The following is a 6933-nucleotide window of genomic DNA, read 5'->3' as shown; positions in this document are numbered from 1 at the left end:
TGGAGAGTAAGATGAAGGAGTCTTATCCAGAGTTGTTCGCTTGAGGTATGTTTTCGAGGACGAAAACTCTTTTAGTGGGGGAGAGTTGTAACACCCCGATAATAATAAAATAATTATTTGAATTGAGTTAATAATTTAATTATTAATTTAATTAAATAATTGGAAATTTTATTATTATTATTATTTTCTTGAATTATTATTATTTGGAAAATATATATAAGTTGGAATAATGAAAAGTCCCAATTTTTGGAAAAAGGTTTTTCACGTGAAAAGGAAAAAGGAGACAGAACGTGGAAAAGAGCGAAAGAGAAACAGAAGAAGCGATCGTGAAAGAGGCAGAGCAAGGGCTGAAGGGTGAAGAGAGAAGAGCTTGAAGCTTGAGATTCGTCGATTAATCAGGTAAGGGGGGTTTATCTCGATTAATGGGTATTATGGGAGAATATGTGATGGGTAGTAATAAGCTGTTAATTCGACCCTAATTGGGAATTGTGAATGCTGAAAATTTGTTAGATGAACCGTGTAGAAGTTGAAATTAAATCGGTAATTGAGTCTGTTGTAATTTTCCGATCGTATAGCTTTTTACGGAATCGGATTCGGAGGTCCGGAAGTCCTCCAATGGCGGAAAATGCGGAGAATTCTGCATTCTGCCTTGAGTTAGCGCAGGAACAGCTTCTGTCTTGCGTTAACCGGTTAACCCAGGGTGTTAACCGGTTAACACTGTGTTGGATTATGAATATGTGTTGTTTTGTCTGCGTTAACCGGTTAACCCAGGGTGTTAACCGGTTAACACTGTTGTCATTTCTGATATTTGGCTGTTTGTGCTGCGTTAACCGGTTAACCCAGGGCGTTAACCGGTTAACACTGTTAAAAATTGAGACAGAAGGCGTGTTGTGCTGCGTTAACCGGTTAACCCAGGGCGTTAACCGGTTAACGCTGTAGCAGAATGGAAAAATTGTTGTTTAAATGTTGTGTACCTATTTGAGGGTTGGTCTATGTTGACCTATGGTGTAATAGGGATAAATTCCCGCGGTTTTGAGCAGTATATGAAATATTGAAATGTACAAATATTGTGGTTGTTGTTTGGCATAATCTGACATGCTTATGTGATGAAAGATTGATGATGTATAATGAGGTACATGATGCTGTGAATGTATATATTATGCATGTATGTGTGAATGGACTGTTGTATGGCTTAGAGTGCGAGCATGTGTCTATTCTTGAATCGTTGTTGATGTTGTATTGCTAGGTGATTAGCATGCGTAGTTTAGCCTTTGGGGCTGTAGCTGATTCCCATGGTGAGGAATCAGTGAGTTGTGGATTTGTTGTTGATGTTTGCATACTAGATGATTAGTGTGCATAGTCTAGCCTTCGGGGCTGTAGCTAATTCCCATGGTGAGGAATTGGTGAGTGAGTCATTAGATCTCAAATGAGTGGGACTAGTGAGCTTAGTAGCCGTATCTGGAGGGATCGGTGAGCTTGAACTATATGTTCGAGAAGAGTCGGTACCGCATTTCATGGAGTCTCATTGCATAATGAATGCATGGCATAGCCTGAGGGGCTGTAGCTAATTCCCATTGTGAGGAGTTAGTGAGTAAATCGTTGTGTTGTGTTGTTGGTGTTGAATATGGTTTGAGGATTTTACATATGATATATATTATTGTTGAATACGATGTTTGGACGGATATTGCCGTTGCTGAATGCGTAGTCTGGTTAGGGTGAATTGATGTGTTATTTACTTAGCATTACATGTTGTTCTATAATGCTTATTATATTGATTGAGGAACTCACCCTTACAACCTATTTTTCAGGTAACGAGAAATGAGTCGAGTAGAAGCTAATGCTTGGAGTCTAGAGTAGTTCTTATGGGTCATGCTCTGATAGATGTAACATCGGGCGGGAATACTTTGATTATTATTGTAGTTGTTGTTGAACTAAATTACATGTGATATTATATGTTTGCATGATTGAGTTGATCTCTATCTGCTGCGTAACTGTGCAAATACTTTATATTTAAATTAAATAAAAGAGCATGACTGTTATATTGGTTGAATGGTGTGGAATGTTTGTGTGACACCCTTGGTGCACTATTACTCTGATTATATGTTTATTATTTTAAATAATCTTTTGGGGTATTTTAGAAGGGTGTTACATTGTATGCCGCATTCCTCTTCTATACAAGTGGTTTATTTCTCACTTGCCTCAGACACCAGTCTTCTTGGAGAACAAGAAATGTCTACGGTGGTCTCAGGCACTTATGTCTCTGACTAATGATGACATTACTTGGTATGATTCTGCATTGGATGGCTTGGAGATTATTGATAGTTGTGGTGAATTCTATAATGTACCCCTCATTAGGAAACAAGGAGGAATTAACTACAACCCTGCTTTGGCCTGTCGTCAGCTTGGGTTCCCCTTGAAAGATAAACATAATAATATTCAGTTAGAGGATTTGTTCTATCAAGAGGATAAAGACCCCCAAAATTTGAAGAGTGGGATGGTGTGTGCTTGGCACAATTTCCATAGGAAAGGAAGAGCCGAACTTGGACCATGCAATTGTATAGCTTTGGAATCTTATACTAGTTAGGTGAAGAAGAGAGATTTGGAGCTAAAGATGTCGTACACCTGCGAAAGACATATGTTTATGGTTATGGCTGAGCCATCAACTCTCCCTAACCAAGATGTAGAGGAGTTGAAAGACGCACTAGATAAGATGAAGCAAGAGAGAAACCTTTAGTAATAATGGTTCCTTGCTTTGCACCAAAAGCAAGTAGAGTTGCAACTTGAGTTGAAAGACAAAGATGCACTCATTGGGATTCTTGAAGAGCGTGCGGTGAAGAGAGAGAGCCAGAGGATTTATTTTCCTCTAGTATTCCTCAGCCTTCTAGTGCTTGGAAGAAGATCGTCGATCAACTTGTCATTGAGAAAAATCAGATGAAGACTACTTATGAGTCGGAGATCAGACGCATCCGAAGGAAGTACACGCCCTTGGCTAGTTTAGCTGATTCAGTTGCTAGGGATCCTTTAGATGATACTTTCCTTTTCTCTTGTATTTTGTATTTTTGGTTTCTAAAATTGTACTTAGTGTAATCCTTCCAAAAATTTATGAATGAAAAAGAGATTTTATGGTTAATCCAATTGTTATTATTGATTATTATTATTATTATTGAAATATTTGCAAGTAAGGACTTATATGTTCCTTGAAATAATAAAATAAAATAAAATATTGCATTTCATGCATCATTTACAGAACAGGTTTCTTGCCTTCCAACCCTTTGGCCAAATGTCTTATTGTCCTTCGTCTTTGTATCAGACAAGCTGACTCATTGCTATGATACTCACGCTAATCGTTAACGAAGAATGGATCAGATGGAACAAGAGAACCGAGAGATAAAGGAAGCAGTTGCCAGACTCATCGCTGTTATGGAGTCATTCGTTGCTGCTCAGAATCAACCGGCTCGAACTCCTGTAACTCCTCCTCAAAGGACTACCGTCTCTAAGATAATTGCAACACCAGTGTTTGTGTTTCCTGCCAGCCAGCCAGTACCAGTTATGCTTGCCAGATTCCCGTGGGGAATGCCTGCGAATTTTATGCCTGAAGGTTATGCTCCAATTGTTGCTCCTATACCGGCATCTCTCCTGGTCATGTCAACACCTCTTCCTATTGTGCATGCTTTGCCTCGGGTTGAGGAAACCATTTATCATTATGAGCCGTCTGAGGGCCCTGATATGTATGAGAAAATGGATGAGATGAAAGACTAATTTCAAGAGATAAACAAGGAATTAAAGACACTAGGAGGTAAAGATCTGTTTGAGAAAAGTGTTGATGAACTTTGCCTAGTGCCAAGCGTGAAAATCCTTGTCAAATTCAAGGTCCTAGACTTTGAGAAGTATAAAGGGAATACTTATCCTTTGAGCCATCTTGTGATGTATGCACACAAGATGTCGACTCAGAAAAATACTGATCAGCTGCTTATCCATTATTTTTGACAATTTAACAGGTGACGCGCTTCGGTGGTATATGGGTTTAGACGGTGCTAGTATTTGCACTTTCAACGACTTAGGAGAGGCCTTCATCAAGCAATACGAGTACAACGTAAATATGGCTCCCAATTGTGATCAGTTGAGGTCCATGTCTCAGAAGGATAAAGAGACATTAAAAGAGTATGCCTAGAGGTGGAGAGAGCTTGCTGCTAGATTAGTCCCCCATTGGAAGAGAAGGAGATGACGAAGATCTTTTTGAAGACTCTGAGTTCATTCTATTACGAGCACATGATTGCCAGTGCTCCCAATGACTTCACTGAAATGGTGAACATGGGGATGCATTTAGAAGAACGTGTCCAAGAGGGTCGTTTGTCTAAAGAAGAAGCATCTACGAGCAAGAAGTATGGGGGAAGTTTCTTTAAGAAGAAGGAAGGAGAAACCAATTCAGTATTTGTGGGGAGGCAAAGAAGGCCTCATGTGAGGAAGAATTCCAGGTCTCAGCAGCATCATCAAGTATCATCAGTTATTCCAGTATTTACCAACAACTCAACAATTCAATCAGTATCAGTTCAGCAACAATAACAATAATAACGTACTCACAACAATCACAACAACAATTACAACAATCTACATAATAATTTTGAGAGGAAAAAGGTCACTTTTGACCCTATTCATTTGACTTATGCCGAACTGTATCCTTCTCTTGTCGTCAAGAATTTGATCCAGCTGAGGATCCTCCGCATACACTTGAACCTTTGCCATGGTGGTACAAGTCCGATCTGCATTGTGCTTTTCATTAAGGGGCGCCCGACCATGACATAGAGAATTGATATCTATTCAAGTATGAGGTCCAAAAGTTGATCAAAAGTGGGATGATGTCCTTCGAGGACCGCACGCCAAATGTCAAAGTTAATCCTTTGCCCCTCCCATGGCAACTCTTCTGTCAATATGGTAGATGGTTGTCCTGGTAATTTCAGGGTGTTTGATGTTCGTCGTATTTGAAGGTCTTTGGTGGAGATGCATAGAACCCTGTGTTTGATTAGTGATTGTGAACATGACCATGATAGTTGTGTTATCTACACTATTAATCCACGAGAATCTATGATTCTCAACAGGGACATTCAGAAGTTGATAGATGAAGGTGTTATTCAAATTCAACAATCTAGAGATATGGGTAATGATGTGAATATAATTGTGCTAGTATTCAAGACTCCTGAGCAAATAGTAATCCAGTTTAACAGCGGCAAAAGGGATAATAGATCAGTACCACCGTTGGTAATACGGTTAGCGGGCGTCGTCCCTTATGCATCCGATAAAGTTGTACCTTACAAATATAATGCTATTATGATTAAGAATGGGCAAGAGGTTCCTCTTCCCGCAGCAAATTCAGTAGTAAGCATTACAGATGTTGTGAAAGTGACCCGAAGCGGTCGTGTATTTGGCCCAGTATCTCCGAAGGTTGTGGAAGATGTTATAGTCGGTAAGATGGCAGATGTTCCTGTGGTTAATCCTATTAACACTCCAACTTGTCGGTCTGGTGAATCCAACAGGTTGAAGGTTAAGGATGATGATAATGGGTTCTCCGATTGATTAAGAAGAGTGAGTTCAATGTTGTGAAGCAGCTCCTCCAAACACCATCCAAGATCTCTGTCTTATCTTTGTGAATGAATTTCGAGGCACACCTATTTCAACAACATCGTTGATTAAACTTTTTTACTCTAACTAGTTGATCATATATAAATATAAATTTCATCATGATTATTAGTAGTGTTTTTATCTATTTTAAATATTCTATACTTTTTTAGAATATTATTTCTTTTAAAGATGAAAAAAATAATTGATAAAAAATTCAAAATAGAAATTTGAAAAAAAAATATTAAAAAAAATGTACTATTATATATTTTAAAAAATGATTTAATGTATTAAAAAATTATAAACAAAAAAAGTGTGATCTTTTTTTTGGATACAAAAAAGTCTAAAACAAGGAAATTACATGCAACAAGTCGTGGGACCGAAGTTCCCACCAAATCTGCATTCGTAATATGTTTCATCCAATTAGAATGAAAATCAAAGAAACAATAATCTTCATTAAGCTATAGATTTCTCTTACAAGAACATCCGTACACACACAAAATTTCACCACCAGTATTTGGTCTACTGGACTAATTATTTCGGTTCAGGGGTCAGTTCAAGCAACAAGTGATTTCAGCCTCCTTCCTATCGCATTTGCGGGGGATCGAACAGTGGTCCTCTCTACCAAATCCAACCCAATCACCACTGAACCAACTAACGATTGGTGGATTTAGAAAATTTTGTTTCAAAATAGAGGCACTGCATGCAAAAACTCGCTATTGTCTTATTAAATTATAAACTAGATTTCACATGACTTTTACATATTTAAATATATAAGTATTTTTACTTATACCATATGTCTTTAAATAATTTTTTTTTAGTGCTTTTATTGGCTATTTTTATTTAATTATTCATATCATATATTTTTAAAAGTTAATTTTTAGTCTTAATTGTTAGTGTGTGAGATACTTTTAGTGAGGAGAGAAAGAGAGAGAATGAAGAATAAGGATTGTCATATTGAATATATGAAAAGTTATATTGAAAGTTGAATTACAAAGTACTAATTTATATATACAACTAAGTGACTCGACTACTATGTAACAAACCATAACCCTAACTATCGTGAGTTTGAGCTACAACTTAGATTATATCACAACATACCTTCTTATAATCCAAGTTGTTAAATACAAACTAATCATAGTCGATCTGAACTATTCCTAATTTCTTTCTCAAGATTTGGAATATGTCGATCTTCAGTCCTTTGATAAAAATGTCGGCCAACTGTGCTTCGCTCGAGCAATGCCTCACTTCTAGTTCACCCTGATTTACCTTCTCCCTTAGAAAATGAAACTTAGCCTCAATGTGCTTACTCCTTTCATA

Source organism: Lathyrus oleraceus, chromosome 1 (assembly GCF_024323335.1).
Source record: "Lathyrus oleraceus cultivar Zhongwan6 chromosome 1, CAAS_Psat_ZW6_1.0, whole genome shotgun sequence".
Taxonomy (NCBI): Eukaryota; Viridiplantae; Streptophyta; class Magnoliopsida; order Fabales; family Fabaceae; genus Lathyrus; species Lathyrus oleraceus.
This window is presented reverse-complemented; position numbering follows the sequence as displayed.